The sequence below is a fragment of the Salvelinus fontinalis genome, chromosome 8 (assembly GCF_029448725.1).
Source record: "Salvelinus fontinalis isolate EN_2023a chromosome 8, ASM2944872v1, whole genome shotgun sequence".
Taxonomy (NCBI): Eukaryota; Metazoa; Chordata; class Actinopteri; order Salmoniformes; family Salmonidae; genus Salvelinus; species Salvelinus fontinalis.
Window position 1 is genome coordinate 3,244,159 of NC_074672.1, and position 21,787 is coordinate 3,265,945.

The window sequence follows — 21,787 nt, forward strand, 5'->3', positions numbered from 1 at the left end:
CCTAAGCCAGGATTCAGACACGGCTAGGACATCCAGGTTGGCAGAGTGTGCTAAAGCAGTGAATAAAACAAACTTAGGGAGGAGGCTTCTAATGTTAATATGCATGAAACCAAGGCTTTTACGGTTACAGAAGTCAACAAATAAGAGCGCCTCGGGAATGGGAGTGGAGCTAGGCACTGCAGGGCCTGGATTAACCTCCACATCACCAGAGGAAGAGCGGAGGAGGAGGAGTCGGATAAGGGTACGGCTAAAGGCTAAAAGAAGTGGTCGTCTAATACGTTCAGAACAGAGAGTAAAAGGAGCAGATTTCTGTGCACGGTAGAATAGATTCAAAAAAAAAAAATATATATATATATATATATATATTTTTTTTTTATTGGGGGTGGATCAGCTTAATATTGCGGAAAGAATGTTGCTTCCAATGTAATTGTCTGCATCATTTCCAATCCCCCATATTTTTTGGGGTAAATATATATATCCATTCACGTATGCATACATATACACATATATACATACACATACCTACATAGACATACATACTTTTTTTAACGAGTATACCTTTATTATTATTCCCCGCAAACCCTACCACCGATCCCCCCATTGGAGTAAACTGATAAACATTTCTGTTTTTACCTTCAATTTATACATCTTATACACATTTTACAGACACAGTCTACTTTATAATAGTTCTCTCTTGTTTGTTCTTAGTCCTTCCTCTATTTCTGTTGTCCATCCAGTTTGATTTCCACTTGTAACTGTGCTATTTCACAATAGCTCCGCACCTATACACATTTCACAGATCCCGTATGCCCTACATTGTTTATCTTGTTATTAGTCCCACCCTTCAGCTCCACTCAACCTTTCCCATCTATCTTCCAACATCATCCATTTCGGATTTTTATTTGCAATATATTTTTCAACTGTGCTGTGATGCTTCACAAAAGATTTGAATCTTCCTATTCTCATAGCTTCCATGGATTGTAAATTAAAAATACATTTTTTTGCTAAAATAATTATTATATTATTGATTGATTGACTATGGCTTTTCAGATCCCCCAGTATTGCTATCTGTAGCGTTAGTTCTACGCAAATGTTGCAATTCTTCAACCATTCCTGGACCTGTGACCAAAAACGAGCTACATGCGGACAATACCAAAATAAATGGTCTAATGACTCTGCCTCCTCACAGCAGAATCTACAGAGCTGGGAAGATTGTATCCCCCATATATATAACATTCTATTAGTTGCAAGAATTTTGTACAATAATTTAAATTGAAAAATTCGAAGTTTTGAATCCGGCGTTGTTTTGCGCATCAATTCATAAACCATGTGCCATGGAATGGGTACATCGAAAATCTCTTCCCAACTATTTTGCAATTTATATGGCACAGCTGTAAGTTTTTTGGTCCTTAAATGAAATTGGTATATGTTTTTATTTATCACACTTTTCTTTAACCATTTATGTTCTTTAATATAAGGCCGACATACAAGTTCCTTACTTTTATCCCCTTCTACCTGCCTCTTCCATTTTTGTGGTAATGCTGCAATTAATTGGTTGTAATTTTGGGTAGAGCAGACATTTCTATATGTCTGTGTTAGCTGCATGTGTGACATTACTCCACCAGTCCTATTTATGATATCATTCACAAAAATTATACCTTTTTTAAACATTTCTTTGACAAATACAGTTTTTTTTATCAATTACTATATTTGAATTTAACCACAAGATTTGTTGTACTATTTGTTCCGTCCTTTCAGGTGGATTAAACTGAAATTGCAACCAACTTTCTAAGACTTGTTTAAAAAATAAAGATATTTTGGAGATTATTTCCTTTTCAAGCAACCGAAAGTGAGCAGGTGTAATCTGAATAAAGGGAAAAAGGCCCTTCTTGAACATAGGATGAGACATTCGTACCAATCTACTAGAGAACCAGTTTGGATTTAAGTATAACTTTTGTATGACTGATTCCTTTAGTGAGAGGTCTAATGCTTTAATATTTAATAATTTCTGCCCTCCGAATTCATATTCGTTATATAAATAGGCCCTTTTAATTTTATCTGGCTTGCCGTTCCGAATAAAATTGAATATTTTTTGTTCGTATAATTTATAAAGCAGGTCACTAGGTGTAGGCAAAACCATAAGCAAATAGGTAACCTGTGGTAAACCACATCTCCGTCAGACCATTTAATTGGTAAACTACATGGCAATGTAAAATGTGTATTTTTTAGTGATCCAATACGTAATATGGTACATTTATCATAATTTGGTTTTAATCCAGAGAGGATAGCAAATGTATCTAGATCCTCTAAGAGGCCGTGGAGAGTTTCTAGTTGTGGTTTTAAAAGAAAACATGAATCATCAGCGTACAATGACACCTTAGTTTTTAGGCCCTGGATTTCTAATCCCTTAATATTAATGTTTGATCTAATTTTAACAGCTAACATTTCGATGGCAATAATAAATAGATATGCCGATTGTGGACAACCTTGTTTTACTCCTCTAGATAGTTTAACACTTTCTGAGATGTAGCCATTATTTACTATTTTACACCTAGGGTTACTATACATAATTTTTACCCATTTTATAAGAGATTCCCCAAAATTGAAATATTCTAGGCATTTATATATAAACTCCAGTCGCACTTTATCAAAAGCCTTTTCAAAATCAGCTATGAAAACCAGGCCTGGTGTCCCCGATATTTCATAGTGTTCTATTGTTTCCAGTACTTGCCTTATATTATCTCCAATGTATCGTCCATGTAAAAAACCTGTCTGATTAGGATGAATAATATCTGACAAAACTTTTTTTATTCTATGCGCCAAGCATTTTGCTAGGATTTTTGCATCACAACACTGAAGTGTAAGAGGTCTCCAATTTTTTAAATGGACTGGATCTTTATATATACCACTTGGGTCCTGTTTCAGTAATAATGATATCACACCTTCTTGTTGCGTGTCTGATAATCTATCATTTATATAGGAGTGGTTAAAACAAGCTAATAATGGTCCTTTGAGTATATCAAAAAAAAAATGGTATACTTCCACTGGTATGCCAGCCAGTCCTGGAGTTTTCCCATCCTTAAAGGCCCCAATTGCATCAAGTAGTTCCTCCTCTGTAATTAGGCCTTCACATGAGTCTTTCTGTACAGATGTTAATTTTACATTATTATTAGGGGAAAAAATCCATACAATTAGTTTCAGTTAGTGGAGATGGAGGATCCTGAAATGAAAACATATTCTTAAAGTACTTTACTTCCTCTTTCAAAATATAATTTGGTGAATCATGCGTGACTCCATCATTTGTAACAAGTTTTAATACGTTTTTTTGGTAGCATTTCTATATTGAAGATTGAAAAAGAATTTGGTGCATTTTTCCCCATATTCCATCCAGTTCGCTTTATTTTTATAATGTATTACACTGGATCTTTCTTGAATAAGTTCAATTTACATTTAGCAGACGCTCTTATCCAGAGCGACTTACAAATTGGAAAGTTCATACATATTCATCCTGTTCCCCCCGTGGGAATTGAACCCTGGTCCCCCCGTGGGAAATGAAGCCACAACCCTGGCGTTGGAAGCGCCATGCTCTACCAACTGAGCCACACGGGACCATTCAAGGCATAATATACAGACAAGGGTATGGTAGGATGTGAATACCGTGGGGGTAAACCTGTGCATAGAGTGACGATGAAAGAGAAATTGTCTCTAGAAATATAATTTAAACCAGGTGATGTCACCGCATGTGTGGGAGATGGAACTAAAGGGTTAACTAAGGCGTATTGAGCAGGGCTAGAGGCTCGACAGTGAAATAAGGCAATAATTACTAACCAAAACAGCAACGGACAAGGCATATTGACATTAGGGAGAGGCATGCATAGCCAAGTGATCATAGGAGTCCAGTGATGGCAAGCTAGCAGACGGGCCTTTGAGGGACGTCATGACGGAAGAAAGTCTGTTGTGGCCCCCTCGTGCTGTGACGTCGGCAGACAGATCAGCAGGGCTCCGTGTGGTAAACCAGGCCAATTGGCAAAATAGGTATAGTGGCCAAAGAATTTGTCCGATGGGCCTCTTAAGCTAGCAGTCCGATGTGCTCTAGACAGCTAGCGTAATGTAAGGGAATGTGTGTACAATGTGTTTTGTACATTAAGTTATACCAGCTCCAGTAAAGAGATCAGAGACTCGGTGACTTCTACATTATCTCTACTAAACACAATTAACACAATTAACAGTTAACAATTGAAGCAATTAACACAGCAGACAAAAACAAGGTTTGACCTCTCCTCAAAAATGGCTTCACTCCTGCTCCTCAAAAGAGGCAAAGACAGTTATTTTCTTGTTGTCAACTGCTTCCACATAGAACATCTCATAATCTTTCTGTAACATGAATGGTTCCTTGAGGAGAATATTTTCCTCTTCATCCAGGCCATCATACAACTGTAGTTCTTTAAGGGTTGTAATGCGGTCTTCCCCGTCCATCCGAATTACACTAGGAGGGTAAACAGTGCCTTTAAATGTTTGGCGTTCGCCTCTAGGGTGTACCTGGGAAGAACACCTGCTTCCTTGAAGAAAAGGGAAGAATAAATATTAAGAGTATTGCCTCATTGGGTGATCAAGTCAAATTACACCCCACTTTCACAAAACCACCATGCAAACAAAAGCCACCACCCTCGCCTAATTTGCTGCATGTTTTCCTTTGAAAAAGAAAATCACACAATCGGATGAGTATCCCAAAAAACATTATGTCCACTAGTGATGAGAATTTCATAATTTGTAGATACCTCAGTGAAATCACACTGTGCTTCCATTGCAATGTACAGAGCGTACTGTAAGTTAAGAAAGAGTAGGTTGTTAACTTTGATAGTTATGATAACAATAATGATAATAGTAAATAATAATAATATATTTCAGGATGTAGAAGACACCCCCCCCAAGAAGTCACAGCATGTCACATCAGTATCCAGCTCTGCAGGAGTTTGATGTATAAATTGTGTATGTAGTTTAAAAACTGTAGGAAATAGGTCCCCAAAAGTGTCAAGAATAATAAACAAGAAAAAGTATGAGCAATAACAATGGTGTGCTTTGTATGCTGCAAGCACAGAAATAATAATAACTTTTCATATGTTATAACAGAAAATAGGACTGATATAATATACTGAATAGCCAGCATTTTACCATCAAAACAAACACCCCACAGTTGTTTGAGAAACCTTGCTTTTGTAGGCCCTGTGGTGTGAACAAGGTACAATTTTAAATAAGCTAATGACAATCAAATGGTACAGTTCAGTGGAATAATTTAAAGGAATATCTAACCTGAACATCATCCACACCAAAAGTCCTCCAAGGTCCAAGGGACAAGATCCGAGCAATGTTTCTGTGAACACAGTGTATGTGAAAGTAAAGAAAAAGTACAATTCAACAGCTTTTTATACTTCAGCATGCATAACAGTTTTGAACACAGTTGGAACTGAATTAGCCCAAGTATTTTTCACAACATGTGTTCCTGGACCAGAAAATGTATTTTGATTGCAAACACACCATTTCTCACATCAACGCACTCACATGCCAAAAACTGTTCCTTGGACACTGTTTCAAAGCAATGTGTATGCTTTCTTCGTAAATGTGTTTAAGTTTTTCTTATTTAACTTCAGTTTGCAGTGTGGACAAGTTACAATGACTTCTTGACTTGCCATGTATGTTGGGACCAGGTGATTTCATTATTGTATATACACTATGTGTAGGCTGTGTAGACTCACTATGTGAAACTAAGGGATTGGCATCAACAATACACATTTAGAGCCAGCCAAACACAAGGCATACATTGAAGAAACACAGAAAATCAACGAACAAATTGATTACATAACTGTACATGTAAACCCAGGCTTACTGCTCAAATTTGTCCAAATAAGATTCCCTCATTGTGAGCAATTAGCTAGCTCACATGCAAATGGGTGCTAATTAACGCTATGCTAACATTGGTGCAGTAGTTGGTTATATAAAAATATACCACTGCACTGGTATAACACGAATATTACAAAGTACATTATGCTTAGTGACACTCTCACTTACTTCCGTAGTTTATATTTTTGTCCATGTAGATTAGGTTCGATTAAGATTCGCTTGCGTTGACGTTGATACCTCAGACGTTTACCTCAACTTGGGTGACCTTGAAGGAGACGGGAAGGGTTCAGGTTAAACGCCTTTGACTCCGCCCACATTGAGCCCGGCGCCGAACTGCACACTGAGGTCAGGAGCTTCTCTGAGAGACAGCTAGGCCATATTGACAGACAGACATACTTAATCATCATACCATGCATTATGCACACTGTAAGATGTTTCTGTAATTTCAACAGTAAAACACTGTAGAATGCACAATAAATTCCCGTTAATGTGTTTTACAGCACATAAGACTTTTCCGCAATTTCAAAAGTAAAACACTGCAGAATGCACAGTAAAACACTGTAATACTTTTTTGCAGAGCACTGTAAGACTACTTTTCTGTCATTGCAACAGTAAACACTGTAAAATTACCTTAAATGAGTTTGATAGAATTAATGATGGTGCATTGAGGAAAATTTTGTGGGCGGGAAAAGTATCTTGCTCATTAACATATTTTGAGGTGTGCCTTGTAAGAGTCTATATTTGTTGCACCCGTGAGTGAGAATGCTGTACCCCCACAAAATACAGTAAAAATACAGTAATACAAACTGAAAATCTACAGCAATTTACTGGCCAATTGCAGCAATTCAGAATACAATACCATAATGCATTTTTGGAGCAGAAAAAAACTTTTGAACACTAGTGGGTGCATGATATTGTTGTTTCTGACTCATTAACATATTTTGAGAGATGTCTTGTAAGAGGCTATATTTGTTGCACCTGTTAGTGAGAACACTGTACGTTAATTTAACTGATGTGTGGTAGTGGTTCCCTAACAATTACAAGTCCAACGCTCTAACCACTAGGCTACCTGCCGCCACATATTATGGTGCATTGTGGAAAATTATTGTGGGAGGATAAATAATCACTGTCTCATTAACATATTTTAAGGCGTGTCTATAGCTGTGGGAAAATCTTGCTGTTTGGGGTGGGGGTGCTGCGATTTTATTTCCGCTGACGGGAAGTTTGGAAGCCTTTGTTTAGGCCTCTAGAAGTGCAAGTAATAAAACACTCCTATTATTAATGAATATGCTGTAATATACAGTACAAATGCCTAGCATCCAACCTGCTTGCTCCAATCCCTTGAAATGTCTGTAAAATACTGTCAAAATATCTATCATACAGTTTATTTGTCACTTTTACAGTATTGTACTGTTTTTAATTGCTTTGGATATTGTAATAATTTACAGGATGCTGGCATCAAGTTACTGTAAATAGCTTAGTACTGTATTGGCACTCTGCAGAGATAGTCATAGATATATATTCTGAAGACCACTGTATGCTTAACTACAACATTTTACAACAGTAATGGTTACAGAAATGTGTTACTTGCTATGACTGATGTGAGTAAAGGTAAATGTCACTGGGTCATTACAATAATATGCTGTTTGTACTGTAAATTGGTACTGTAAATTAGATTACAATTACTGACTCGATAATGTAAAGTAGATTACAGTAATATGTGTGGTAAAGTAAAATTTTACAGTAGCTCTACTGTAAAATAAATGACAGTAACTTACTGGAAAATGAATGCCAATTTGTTACTGTAATTTTACAGGAAATGTTTTACAGTGCATAACATGATAAAACCCTAACAAAGAAAAGTGAATATAGTGTGCTTTAGGCTAGTTTGAATATAAACTCAGCAAAAAAAGAAACGTCTCTTTTTAAGGACCCTGTCTTTCAAATATAATTAGTAAAAAAACGAATAACTTCACAGATCTTCAATGTAAAGGGTTGAAACACTGTTTTCCATGCTTGTTCAATGAACCATAAACAATTAATGAACATGCACCTGTGGAACAGTCATTAAGACACTAACAGCTTACAGACGGTAGGCAATTAAGGTCACAGTTATGAAAATTTAGGACACTAAAGAGGCCTTCCTACTGACTGAAAAACACCAAAAGGAAGATGCCCAGGGTCCCTGCTCATCTGCGTGAACGTGCCTTAGGCATGCTGCAAGGAGGCATGCGGACTGCATATGTGGCCAGGGCAATAAATTGCAATATCCATACTGTGAGACACCTAAGACAGCGCTACAGGGAGACAGGACGGAGAGCTGATTGTCCTCGCAGTGGCAGACCACGTGTAACAACACCTGCACAGGATCGGTACATCAAAACATCACACCTGCGGGACAGGTACAGGATGGCAACAACAACTGCCTGAGTTACACCAGGAACGCACAATCCCTCCATCAGTGCTCAGACTGTCCGCAATAGGCTGTGAGAGGCTGGACTGAGGGCTTGTAGGCCTGTTGTTAGGCAGGTCCTCACCAGACATCACCGGTAACAACGTTGCCTATGGGCACAAACCCACCGTCGCTGGACCAGACAGGACTGGCAAAAAGTGCTCTTCACTGACGAGTCACGGTTTTCTCTCACCAGGGGTGATGGTCGGATTTGCATTTATCGTCGAAGGAATGAGTGTTACACCGAGGCCTGTACTCTGGAGCGGGATTGATTTGGAGGTGGGGGGTCCGTCATGGTCTGGGGCGGTGTGTCACAGCATCATCGGACTGAGCTTGTTGTCATTGCAGGCAATCTCAATGCTGTACGGTACAGGGAAGACATCCTCCTCCCTCATGTGGTACCCTTCCTGCAGGCTCATCCTGACATGACCCTCCAGCATGACAATGCCACCAGCCATACTGCTCGTTCTGTGCATGATTTCCTGCAAGACAGGAATGTCAGTGTTCTGCCATGGCCCGCAAAGAGCCCGGATCTCAATCCCATTGAGCACGTCTGGGACCTGTTGGATCGGAGGGTGAGGGCTAGGACCATTACAAAATACTTAAAAAATAAGAAATGAAAGTAACAATAATTAATGAGCAGCAGTAACAATAGCGTGGCTATATAAAGGGGGTACCGGTACAGAGTCAATGTGAGGGGTGCACCGGTTAGTCACGGTAATTCAAGGTAATATATACATATGAGCAGAATTATTAAAGTGACTTATGCATAGATAATGATAGAGAGAGTAGCAGTAGCGTAAAAGAGGGGGGAGTAGGGGATGCAAATAGTCTGGGTAGCCATTTGATTAGATGTACAGTAGACTTATGGCTTGGGAGTAGAAGCTGTTTAGAAGCCTCTTGGACCTAGACTTTGGTAGCAGAGAGAACAGTCTATGACTAGGGTGGCTGGAGTCTTTGACAATTTTTAGGGCCTTCCTCTGACACCGCCTGGTATAGAGGTCCTGGATGGCAGGAAGCTTCATATGTGGATCTGTTCGGACGGTATACAAATTGGAGTAGGTCTAGGTTTCTGTGATAATTGTGTTGATGTGAGCCATGACCAGCCTTTCAAAGCACTTCATGGCAACAGACGTGAGTGCTATGGGTCGGTAGTCATTTTGGCAGGTTACCTTAGTGTTCTTGGGCACAGGGACTATGGCGGTCTGCTTGAAACATGTTGGTTTACAGACACAGACAGGGAGAGGTTGAAACTATACTTGTACAAATAACTTTTTTAGTTCGTAAAATCAATCAATTTTCAATCAATTTTATTTTATATAGCCCTTCGTACATCAGATAATATCTCGAAGTGCTGTACAGAAACCCAGCCTAAAACCCCAAACAGCTAGAATGCAGGTGTAGAAGCACGGTGGCTAGGAAAAACTCCCTAGAAAGGCCAAAACCTAGGAAGAAACCTAGAGAGGAACCAGGCTATGAGGGGTGGCCAGTCCTCTTCTGGCTGTGCCGGGTGGAGATTATAACAGAACTATGCCAAGATGTTCAAAAACGTTCATAAGTGACAAGCATGGTCAAATAATAATCATGAATAATTTTCAGTTGGCTTTTCATAGCTGATCATTAAGAGTTGAAAAACAACAGATCTGGGACAGGTGGCGGTTCCATAACCGCAGGCAGAACAGCTGAAACTGGAATAGCAGCAAGGCCAGGCGGACTGGGGACAGCAAGGAGTCACCACGGGCGGCAGTCCCGATGCATGGTCCTAGGGCCCAGGTCCTCCGAGAGAAAGAAAGAGAGAAGGAGAAAATTAGAGAGAGCCAAGATTTTCAAAATGTTCATAAATGACAAGCATGGTCAAATAATAATCAGGAATAAATCTCAGTTGGCTTTTCATAGCCGATCATTAAGAGTTGAAAACAGCAGGTCTGGGACAGGTAGGGGTTCCATAACCGCAGGCAGAAGAGTTGAAACTGGAATAGCAGCAAGGCCAGGCGGACTGGGGGCAGCAAGGAGTCACCACGGCCGGTAGTCCCGACGTATGGTCCTAGGGCTCAGGTCCTCCGAGAGAAAGAGAGAAGGAGAAAATTAGAGAGAGCCAAGATTTTCAAAATGTTCATAAATGACAAGCATGGTCAAATAATAATCAGGAATAAATCTCAGTTGGCTTTTCATAGCCGATCATTAAGAGTTGAAAACAGCAGGTCTGGGACAGGTAGGGGTTTCGTAACCGCAGGCAGAAACAGTTGAAACTGGAATAACAGCAAGGCCGGGCGGACTGGGGACAGCAAGGTGTCAGCATGCCCGGTAGTCCTGACGTATGGTCCTAGGGCTCAGGTTCTCAGAGAGAAAGAGAGAACGAGAGAATTAGAGAGAGCATACTTAAATTCACACAGGACACTGGATAAGACAGGAGAAGTATTCCAGGTATAACCAACTGACCCTAGCCCCCCGACACATAAACTACTGCAGCATAAATACTGGAGGCTGAGACAGGAGCGGTCAGGAGACACTGTGGCCCCATCCGAAGAAACCCCTGGACAGGGCCAAACAGGAAGGATATAACCCCACCCACTCTGCCAAAGCACAGCCCCCACACCACTAGAGGGATATCCTCAACCACCAACTTACAATCCTGAGACAAGGCCGAGTATAGCCCACAAAGGTCTCCATCACAGCACAACCAAGGGGGGGCGCCAACCCAGACAGGAAGTTCACGTCAGTAACTCAACCCACTCAAGTGACGCACCCCTCCTAGGGACGGCATGAAAGAGCACCAGCAAGCCAGTGACTCAGCCCCAGTAACAGGGTTAGAGGCAGAGAATCCCAGTGGAGAGAGGGGAACCGGCCCTGGAGAGACAGCAAGGGCGGTTCGTTGCTCCAGAGCCTTTCCGTTCACCTTCACACTCCTGGGCCAGACTACACTCAATCATATGACCTACTGAAGAGATAAGTCTTCAGTAAAGACTTAAAGGTTGAGACTGAGTCTGCGTGGCCTCTGATGTTTGTAATTTCACTCACTGCACCAATCAGTGAATATTTAACCGAATGTACATTTCTACAGATGTAGGATATTCATTTGAACCAGCTTGCATCAGCAGGAAAATAAAACTGCAGCAACAGAAAATGTAAATTATTATGTGGATTATAATAATGGATTTTTTTTTGTCGGGGTTGAAACATTTTTCGTTAGGGCAAATCAAGTCTGATATTTAAAAGTGAAAATTACACACTTTAGAAGCCTTTTTAAACCTCAAATACACTACACGTTTGCATTTCCTGCCATGCAGGAAAATTCTCAGCAAATTAAGATTCTACATCTGTAAATAGTTGTTTGTATCTTTTATCTTTTATGTTACGCTATTATAACGCAGGAGTATTTAAAAATAAAATAAAAATACATGACATAAAAGTAGGCTAAACTATCCATTCCGGGCTAAGTACTGTATTGTATTGACCATTATAGTCAATACAATATGACAATAATATTATTATATGTTTATTACATGAATTAGTGTGCAGTTTGTAAATGTAGTTGTCATGTTGTATTCTGAATATGTTAATGTGTGAGTAGTAGACCATGTACATACCGTATACTAGCCTATATTCAATTCCATTGCATTGACTGTTCTTTCAAATAAATAAACAAACAAGACATTGTGTGATATAAATGTAGTTTCCATATAGAATACAGTATACCGATATTGATAGCATATCTCAGGTAAACGGATAAGCTGGTTGCGTTTGGTACAGTCAATTCAGAAGGTATGGCTGTTTTTAAGCTGCAAGAGAGCCCAGCAAGTGGTGATGTAATGTGTTCTCAGACAGTGATGTCATTGACTGAGACGCAGCAAGGATTTAAAGTGACAAAGGCGTTTAAAAAAATAACAGCGCAATTCTGCATTCGGCCTGTTCAGAGAAGAGTTAACCAGAGGGAGTAGGAATCTAGGAGACCAGTGTTGAAGGAAAGAAAGCACTATTGACGAAACAAGAGCAAATATACGTGCATTCCTCCCACATATGTAATTTATGTTCCTAATTTTATAATAATAGTTTCAGTGCAACACATGGTAATGGCAAATATTTGTTTATTAAATAAGACATTTGAGATACAAAACACAAGCACAATTCATGTTAAACAGTAAGAATAATAATACGTGATTTGTGAATAATATATCCAACTGTGATACGTGTGTATTTGCTCCGTGTTAGATATGTAAACTGGGTGGAATGACTCTGTAACCTCAGACATTTGACATTAAATTATATTCATACTACAAACGATCACAATGTATACATATAGTATATACAGATTTTAGGGTGAATTCCATGTACGTACTTTTCTGTTGGTAGCATATCCTGATCATAGATTTATTTTCTGATCATCAATTTTTCCAGGATATAACATAAAAAATTACTTCAGATGTTTAACTGTTATTGATTATTTATTGGTAACCATCAATATCTCTCCCTGAAACGTGATCCTATTACATCATTCTCCTATTCTGATAACAGTCCCATTCCCCCAAATTCGCTCTTCTCTTCTCCTCAATACACTATTTCCCTCCATCATTTTTATACTTCCCCCCATCTTTCTCACTACTCTAGTCTCTATTGTACTACATATGTTTTGTCATCCTCAATTTTTGTGGTCTCTCTATAAACTTGTCGGCAGTACTGTTACTCTCCCTCTTCCAAACGAGGCACTTCGATCCACACTTTCACCCTCATATGGGCCTAAAGATTTGGCTTTGGATAGGCTACCTCTTTTTTGGACCACCTCTTCACTCTCTCCACCTAAACTGATATTGCCCACATTCAACTCTGAAGATCCCTCCTGTTCTACCTTCATATCTACTGTCTCAACTATTCCACAATTTCCTTCTCCTGTTTTTGCCCTTCGACATGTATCCATAGAGGGAGCCTGTTCTGATTCAGGATTACCCGACGATTCGGGATTAGGTTTCCTTGATTCCTTACTTTTCTTGATTTTCCCTTGACTCTCTTGACTGGGTTCCTCCGTTGCTTTGGACAAGGCGTCATTGTCCGGTATCTCTTCATAGATGCATAGGTCATGTACTGGTTTGGTTGATGCACATGTTGTTTGATTACCAGATAGTGTTAGTTGTGCGTTCAGGTCCATAGATGTTGAGTCTTGCTGCTCATTGGTTGTAGCGATGTCTCCACTATCGTCTGTGGCTGTACCATGATTTGTGGAGGGTTCTGAAGGGTGGCAACCTTCGATTTGTTGATATGTTGGTCTTACCATACTATACTTCATCTGCTCTTGAAATCTCACTGGTTGCCCCTCCATCTTCTCTCCCTGATTGGATACTGATTGTCCATCAGTCAGTCTGTGTCTGATAGATTGATGTCACTTGTGATTCTATTGAAGAGGGCATGATTCTCCAACATTTTCTCTAAACTTTCACTGACAGAAAATGTGTCGCCATTGGAATCAGTTCCTGCATCATGAGATATTGGATATTTGTCCACATTCGAGCTTTCCTCATGCCACAGCGACTCTATTCCGTGGACTCGTAAAGGTATGAACTCTCGCCACTGATTGGTTAAGAGGAACCATTCTGCTCTCCGATTGGTGGACAGAGAACTGCTTTCACCATGATTGGTGGAGAGTTCTTCTTGGTCCTCCTCGTGTTCTTCCTCCTCGCACCTCCTCTTGAATCGCTGGCCTCCATCGGTCTGGTATACAGTCATCGAGGACATCTGATTGGAAGAAGTGGACGGTTTCTTTTCTTTTTTATGTTTCATTCACCCTTTCTTTCACTCTGACCTTCGTGTTGTGTTTTGTTCCCAATATGACGTTCGTGGCCTTTCATATGTCCCTTTCCCTCATCTGCATATAGCAGTGTCTCTCCAGGGGTATGAGGTTCTACTGTCCTGCACCTACAAAGAACTGCTCCATCACTATGGCACCAGCCTCCGCATACATCCTCACAAGGTCCAGACACTGAAAAGTACAGAAAGTTCTGGAATTGGTGTGATTCTCTGAATGTAGTAAAGTGTAGACTGTATATTAACGAGAGTAATGTAGCAGAAAGGACAAAAAAAAATAACTGATTGAGTGTTTGTACCTAAGCATTATGGCTAAATGAGTACCTGACATCTCCCTGCTATTTCTGGCCTTGTCATAGGTTTGTGTAGAAGGAGTGTTGTGGAGCTCCTGTTTCTCCCTCCTGATCAGTGGATGGCCGGTCGCCATGGCACTCTCTCTGACTGCACTGAGAGAGAGCGAGACATCGGGAGGAAGAGCAGAAAGAGGTGGAAGAAAAGCCCTTAGATTAAAGCTAGATTTGTAGATGCATGCAAACGTATAAGAAAAACACATGACAAGAACATATAGCAACACAGAGACAGGTCTATGGACATGGAGTTAGAGTAATTGATTTCCCTTCTAAGTGTCTCTCTACATAGTGAAACATACTGAGCTGTCACAGAAGAGATTTATCATGACCCAGCTTTCTGAATGACACACACACACACACACACACACACACACACACACACACACACACACACACACACACACACACACACACACACACACACACACACACACACACACACACACACACACACACACACACACACACACACACACACACACACACCTCTGGATGACTCTCTCCCTGATCCTCTCCACACGTCTCAGTTTAGCCTCTCTCTGCTCAGGGGTGATGCAAAGGTTAGGGTCCGGGGCAGAGGTTCAGAGAGTAGCATGTCCCTGAACCTGTAACATGAAAGAGTCTTTGTCTGTGTTTAATGAGGCATTCATAAGTTGTATTATTTTGGAATCAATGGATGTATATCATGAATCAAAAGGCAGTTGAATAGAAGGGCATCTGCCAAATTGTGACTTTGAGATATGTGGCATGCTAACGAGTCACAAACCCGGATCCGGGATCCCCCCCCATCAAAAAAGCTGACTAGCATAGCCTAGCCTAAAGCCACAGGGATATCATATAATAAAATGTTCATGAAATCACAAGTCCAAGACACCAAATGAAAGATACACATCTTGTGAATCCAGCCATCATTTCTGATTTTTTGTTTTACAGGGAAGACACAATATGTATTTCTATTAGCTAACCACCATAGCAAAAGGCACAACTTTTTTTTCCACCATTTTTTTCCATCACAAATTCGACCAAATAAAGATATAAATAGTCACTAACCGAGACACAACTTCATCAGATGACAGTCTGATAACATATTTATTGTATAGCATATGTTTTGTTTGAAAAATGTGCATATTTCAGGTATAATCATAGTTTTACATTGCAGCCACCATCACACCTCTCACCAAAGCAACTAGAATAACTACAGAGACCAACGTGAATTACCTAAATACTCATCATAAAACATTTATGAAAAATACACAGCATACAGCAAATGAAAGACAAAGATCTTGTGAATCCAGCCAATATTTCAGATTCTTTAAATGTTTTACAGCGAAAACACAATTTAGCATTATATTAGCTTACTACAATAGCCAACCACACAGCAGCATTGATTCATGCATGTTAGCGATAGCGAATAAACCAGCAAAAGATATAACATTTTTCACTAAACTTCTCAAAACGTCATCAGATGACAGTCCTATAACATCATATTACACAATACATATATTGTTTGTTCGAAAATGTGCATATTTAGCGGCACAAATCGTGGTTATACAATGAGAATAGTAGCCAAGCTGCAAAGAAAATGTCGGGAGAAATCTTGGGAGAGGCACCTCATCTAATCAATAACTAATCATTAACTTGACTAAAAAATACAGGTTGTATGCACATTTGTGGCCATTTGTGGCCTGCTGGAGGTCATTTTTCAGGGATCTGGCAGTGCACCTCCTTGCACTAAGGCGGAGGTACCGGTCCTGCTGCTGGGTTGTTGCCCTCCTACGGCCTCCTCCACGTCTCCTGATGTACTGGCCTGTCTCCTGGTAGCGCCTGCATGCTCTGGACACTACGCTGACAGACACAGCAAACCTTTTTGCCACAGTTCGCATTGATGTGCCATCCTGGATGAACTGCACTACCTGAGCCACTTGTGTGGGTTGTAGACTCCGTCTCATGCTACCACTAGAGTGAGAGCACCGCCAGCATTCAAAAGTGACCAAAACATCAGCCAGGAAGCATAGGGACTGAGAAGTGGTCTGTGGTCACCACCTGCAGAATCACTCCTGTTTTGGGGGGTGTCTTGCTAATTGCCTATAATTTCCACCTTTTGTCTATTCCATTTGCACAACAGCATGTGAAATTTATTGTCAATCAGTGTTTCTTCCTAAGTGGACAGTTTGATTTCACAGAAGTGTGATTGACTTGCAGTTACATTGTGTTGTTTAAGTGTTCCCTTTATTTTTTTGAGCAGTGTATATACATGGATCGTATGGAAATCCATTACACACTCATCCTCCCAAGTGGTGCAGTGGTCTAAGGCACTGGATCTCAGTGCAAGAGGCGTCACTACAGTCCATGGTTCGAGTCCAGGCTGAATCACATCCGGCCGTGATTGGGAGTCCCATAGCGCGGCGCACAATTGGCCCTGCGTCTTCCAGGTTTGGCTGGGGTAGGCCGTCATTGTAAATATGAATTTGTTCTAACTTGCCTAGTTAAATAAAAAAACATTTAACCAACCTCTTCTTTTGGATCTGAACTTTGACACTGGGTTTGGGTCGTGAGACCCGGGAATGAGTGGTTTCCTCTGATTGGCTAGCCTTTTCTGATGTCTCCTCATCCTCTCTATCTGCTCCTCTTCACTCACCCTCTCCTTATGAGGAAAAGTTGATACTTTAATACAATGTGTATGACTCCAATGCACAGAATGAATGGAAGTCATGGATGTTGTGTGTGAAAAAAGGGAGCTGTAGTAATTAATGAATAGCAGGAAAGCTTGAGAATGCCAAAGTAGTAATAGTGCCAATAGAAAATCTATGATATTGTGTGTGTGTGTGTGTGTTTGTGTGTGTTTGGTTTTACTATCCTTGTGGGGACCATAAGTAATCACAATGATAGTAAAACAAGGAACATTCGGATAAGTGGGGACATTTCGCTCGTCCCCACAAGGAAAAAGGCAATTGTAGGCTTAGGGGTTAGGTTACACTTAGAGACATACAGTATTTCCCTCAGATTATACAGACCCACAAAGAATTAAAAAACAAATCCAATTTTGATAAACTACCATATCTATTAGGTGACATACCAGAGTGTGCCATCACAGCAGCAAGATTTGTGACCTGTTGCCACAAGAAAAGGTCAACCAGTGAAGAACAAACACCATTGTAAGTACAACCCATATTTATTTTTCCTTTTGCAATTTAACTATTTGCAAATTGTTACAACACTGTACATAGCCATGGTATGACATTTGAAATGTCTATTCCTTTGAAACTTTTGTTGTAGTTTTGTTGTAAACAGTAATGTTTACTGTTCATATTTGATTGCGTATTTCACTTTCGTTTATTGTCTATTTCACTTGATTTGGCGATGTAAACATGTGTTCCCCATGCCAGTAAAGCCCTTTGAATTGAATTGAGAGAGAGAAAGAGAGAGAGGAGTTTGGGTGTAACTACATCGAGAATCATAGAGCCATGTGTCTCTGTTTCCCTCTGTTGGCTGTCAGAGATATTGCAACTTGACCTAATTGTAAGGAATCAGATGAGAATCAAAACGTTTGAATTTGGCTTTGATTGAGAAAAAAAACATAATTAAAAAAAATATGTTAGTTATTTGTATTCCATCAAGTGATTTACATTTTATCAAGGTGCATATTGTGGAGACTGTAATTAATTTGACAATTGTACCTTTTTTTGTGGGATCTGGTGTGGACCATCTAGAACTAGACTGAGATTCTGAGGATGACAGAGATAGAGGGAAAATAAGTGTATAAGAAAGAGCAATTGATAACATGAAAACCTGACAAGGACAATATTGTACAGTGTAACACCATCAGAAGAGACATTTGCTATAGTTATACCATGCTGGTATTTGCTCAACTCTGGAAATCGATGATACATAGGTGGTTCATTTACACGATCGTCATGGGCATAGTCAAAAACTCCATATCATACTAGCTACCTGATGTCTCTCTCTGTGTTCTGTCACCATGGATATCAGACTGTCTGTTTTCTCTTCTGTCCAATGGATATACTGGGCCACTGTAGATGCCTTGGAGTACATACTGTACATAAACAGAGATCATGGACGCAACAGAGATGTTTACTGTGTCATTGTTGAGGATTCAAAGTGGTATTATCAGTATGGTTGCGTCCTGATTCTCTACCCTTCTCGCAAAGTGTGCACTTGCACACTACCTGTCATGGATTTGAAACATTGCATTGGTGTGAGCATTGGCTGGAGTTTCCACCCCTGCTAAATCAATGATAAGAAGTGTACACTTCGAGAAAAGGGTAGAGAATCAGAATGCAACCTACTGTGTGTCTCTCAGTACTCACCTCGTAGTTTGGATCTATCCACACATGCCCCTGGTCTCTTCCCTGATTGGTGTCTTGGAGCTCCTGAGGTAAAGGGGTGCGGGCTGAACGCTCTGATTCCACCCCCTAACAAAATCATACCCATCATTAACCAGTCAAAGCGTATTGTTCAGTTCATTACACCAAACAGCACCCTCATAAGAACATTGTCTTATACATGCCCTTTCCAATATCCCTTTGGATATATGATAGCGTGCAGGGACCCCACTCTGAATTGGTATTCCACAGCACTATGGTAACCGACTAGGTCACTGGTATTGTAGTATGGTAGTCGTACCATTGGCAATCCTTTCGGCATCCTCTCTGTTGAAGATCCAGGTGTCCCCGGGTGGGAGGATGACTTCTGGAAAACTCCTCTGCGACCTTAGAAAAGACACAGAGGTGAAGAGAATAAATTGCTACAAGAGCCATGCTGTATTTCTATATACATTACCAGTCAAAAGTTTCGACACACCTACTCATTCAAGGGTTTTTCTTTATTTTTTACTATTTTCTACATTGTAGAATAATAGTGAAGACATCAAAACTATGAAATTACACATGTCGAATCATGTAGTAACCAAAAAAGTGTGTTAAAAAAATCGAAATATGTTTAATTTTTTGGGATTCTTCAAAGTAGCCACCCTTTTCCTTGATGACAGCAATATAGACTTGGGCTAGTAATAGGGGTTGCAACAATTTCGGGGAGATAATTTTAGAAAGAGCGGGTCCAGATTGTCTAGCCCAGCTGATTTGTAGGGATCCAGATTTTGCATAAAAAAAGCATCAACTCTCATGAATGTGCATTGCTTACGCCAGACAGGTTCGACTAGTCTTATTTTGTGTTTGGTGCAATAGGTGTAAATTCTGATCCCAAAGTCGGACGTAGCTACGCCCGACCTAGCATTTACGGCCAACATTTTTATGCCCAACTTGTGCAACCGACCCCAGAAGAGTAGGGCGACAAAATTAATCTGACCATCCCCTTCCAGGTCTGTTGTTCAAAGTTACCCATTACACCGCAATGGTTTCATGTATTATGAAGTATGAACCGAAGCTGAATGCTATGTGTTCTACAGAATCACTCTATATGGGACAAGCTTATCAAACTTGAACATCTTATTAGGTGCCCAATATCTCGTGAAGTTTACAAGGTACCACTGCAGTTAGCCATTGACAGCTACTGTTTGTTCCTTCATTTGTTTCTATTCTGAACAAAGTATTGCTTTGTCTAATAGGGTAAGAAACGCTCCCTGGCAGGCCGCTCCTACCAGGTGGCATGGAGAGGATCTGTGTCTGCTCCACGTGCTCTCTACTGGTGTCAAATACAATTTCAATTGTCACATGCTTTGTGAACAACAGGTGTAGACTAACAGTGAGGATGGGGAAGAAGTTGACATTTGAGTTAGCAGCACACGCAGTTCCAGCGTGGACTATCTCCTGTTCATCCGCTCGGCTGAGAGAGCCCACTCTGGGATGTACAGGTTGGTCCTGCAGATTGAGGCCAGGGCTACTCTGGAAATCAGGATCATAGGTAAGAGAAGAAAGACAACTGAAGATGAAAGGGTCGTGTTCATTAGAGCAGGCAAACGGGAAATGTTTTGCAACGGAACACAAAAATGTGTGTTTCTTATTGGATAAGTCCTCTTTTTTCAGTCTGTTTAATGCTTAATAAACACAACCCAGGATCATAGTGAAGCGGATGGCTAAGTAATTTAACAACGCTGCTGCCTTCCTGAGACCTGAAGTAGCTACGTGGGTTCGAATCCACAAAGGGTAAAGTATACTGGCTTTTTTGTAGTAAACATCTTGCCATTTTCTTACCCTAATCGTAAAAAAATGACCCCATATTCTTGTCCAATCAGACACGCCTGGGCCTCCAGAGGTTGTGAAGGTCCCAGATTTGTGGGGCTTCAGTGCTGCGCTGGAGTGGAAGCCACACAAGGACTACGGCGTCTCTAAGAACACCGGTTACACAATACAGAAGGTAGACAAAAAGACCAATGTGAGAAAGGAGGGCATATACATTAGGGACAAAGGGATCAAATACTCCATCCCCCAGTATGCAAAGTGATGGGTTAATTAATGTATAGGATTGTGGCATGGTATTTGGGGAAAAAAAGAACTGTTGTGGAATGGCCAGTCTCACAAATATAATTATTTGGTAATGGACACAATGGAATTCTTAAAGTGTCTCCAAACACCAGATCACTGCAACTAACCACTGTCCTGAATACTCTCTCTTTCGCTCTCTCTACCTCTCTCTCTTACCTTCTCCCCCCACCTCGCTCTCTCTCTCTCCTATCCATTCCATATCTTTCTCTTTCCCTCTCTCTAGGACTGGTTCAGTATTTATGAGCACGACTGAAGGACAAACTGCACAATCTCAAATCTGATCATGGAGAACGAGGCAAACTGCCCCCAAGTTCATAGTACAGCCCCTGCTTGACTGGTCTGTGGTGGCAGGCTACAGTACCACCGTCATCTCTGCTGTCAGTGGCTTTTTTTGGGGACAAACCGTCTGAATGCGCTAACTGTAGATGCAGGGGTTTAAATTGGGGCTCTGTGCCAAATGTCTCCAATTGCTTTGTCACCGTCTTCGTGGCCACTGACCTGAAAGGACGTGTAAACGTATTCAGTTTTCTTTCTTCGTCATGAATGCACATTAGAGTGAATTAGATCAAAACAATATTTTACAACGTGAAAAAAAACTGAAACATAATTTCATATACTGTATGGTAAATTCATACATAAACATTTATGGTCATTCATAAAGGGATTTATATACGCATTTCTAAACATTTACAAGCATTTCCATGGGCTTATTCATGAAAAATGTAATAACATGTTACCAAGTCTTTTCCCTGATTTGTATTACATTGAAGGCCATTGTAACGGCTCTCTTTCGGTGAGTGAGTTGACCAAGGCGCAGCGGGTGGGAAATACAT

At 40.5% G+C, this 21,787-nt stretch overlaps 2 long non-coding RNA genes across 2 annotated transcripts; both read right to left on the bottom strand.

Moving 5' to 3' along the window:
* Window positions 1-3,381: 3,381 nt before the first annotated feature.
* On the bottom strand, window positions 3,382-12,148 carry LOC129860385 (uncharacterized). Its single transcript, XR_008760357.1, has 4 exons — window positions 11,938-12,148; window positions 6,067-10,687; window positions 5,311-5,371; window positions 3,382-4,559 (listed from the first exon to the last, which is right to left on the bottom strand). It is a non-coding gene; the product is annotated as an uncharacterized LOC129860385 (long non-coding RNA).
* A 4,862-nt stretch (window positions 12,149-17,010) lies between these two features.
* LOC129860386 (uncharacterized) lies at window positions 17,011-20,425 on the bottom strand. The gene is made up of 4 exons (XR_008760358.1): window positions 19,138-20,425; window positions 18,822-18,926; window positions 18,445-18,547; window positions 17,011-18,218 (listed from the first exon to the last, which is right to left on the bottom strand). It is a non-coding gene; the product is annotated as an uncharacterized LOC129860386 (long non-coding RNA).
* Window positions 20,426-21,787: the final 1,362 nt, after the last annotated feature.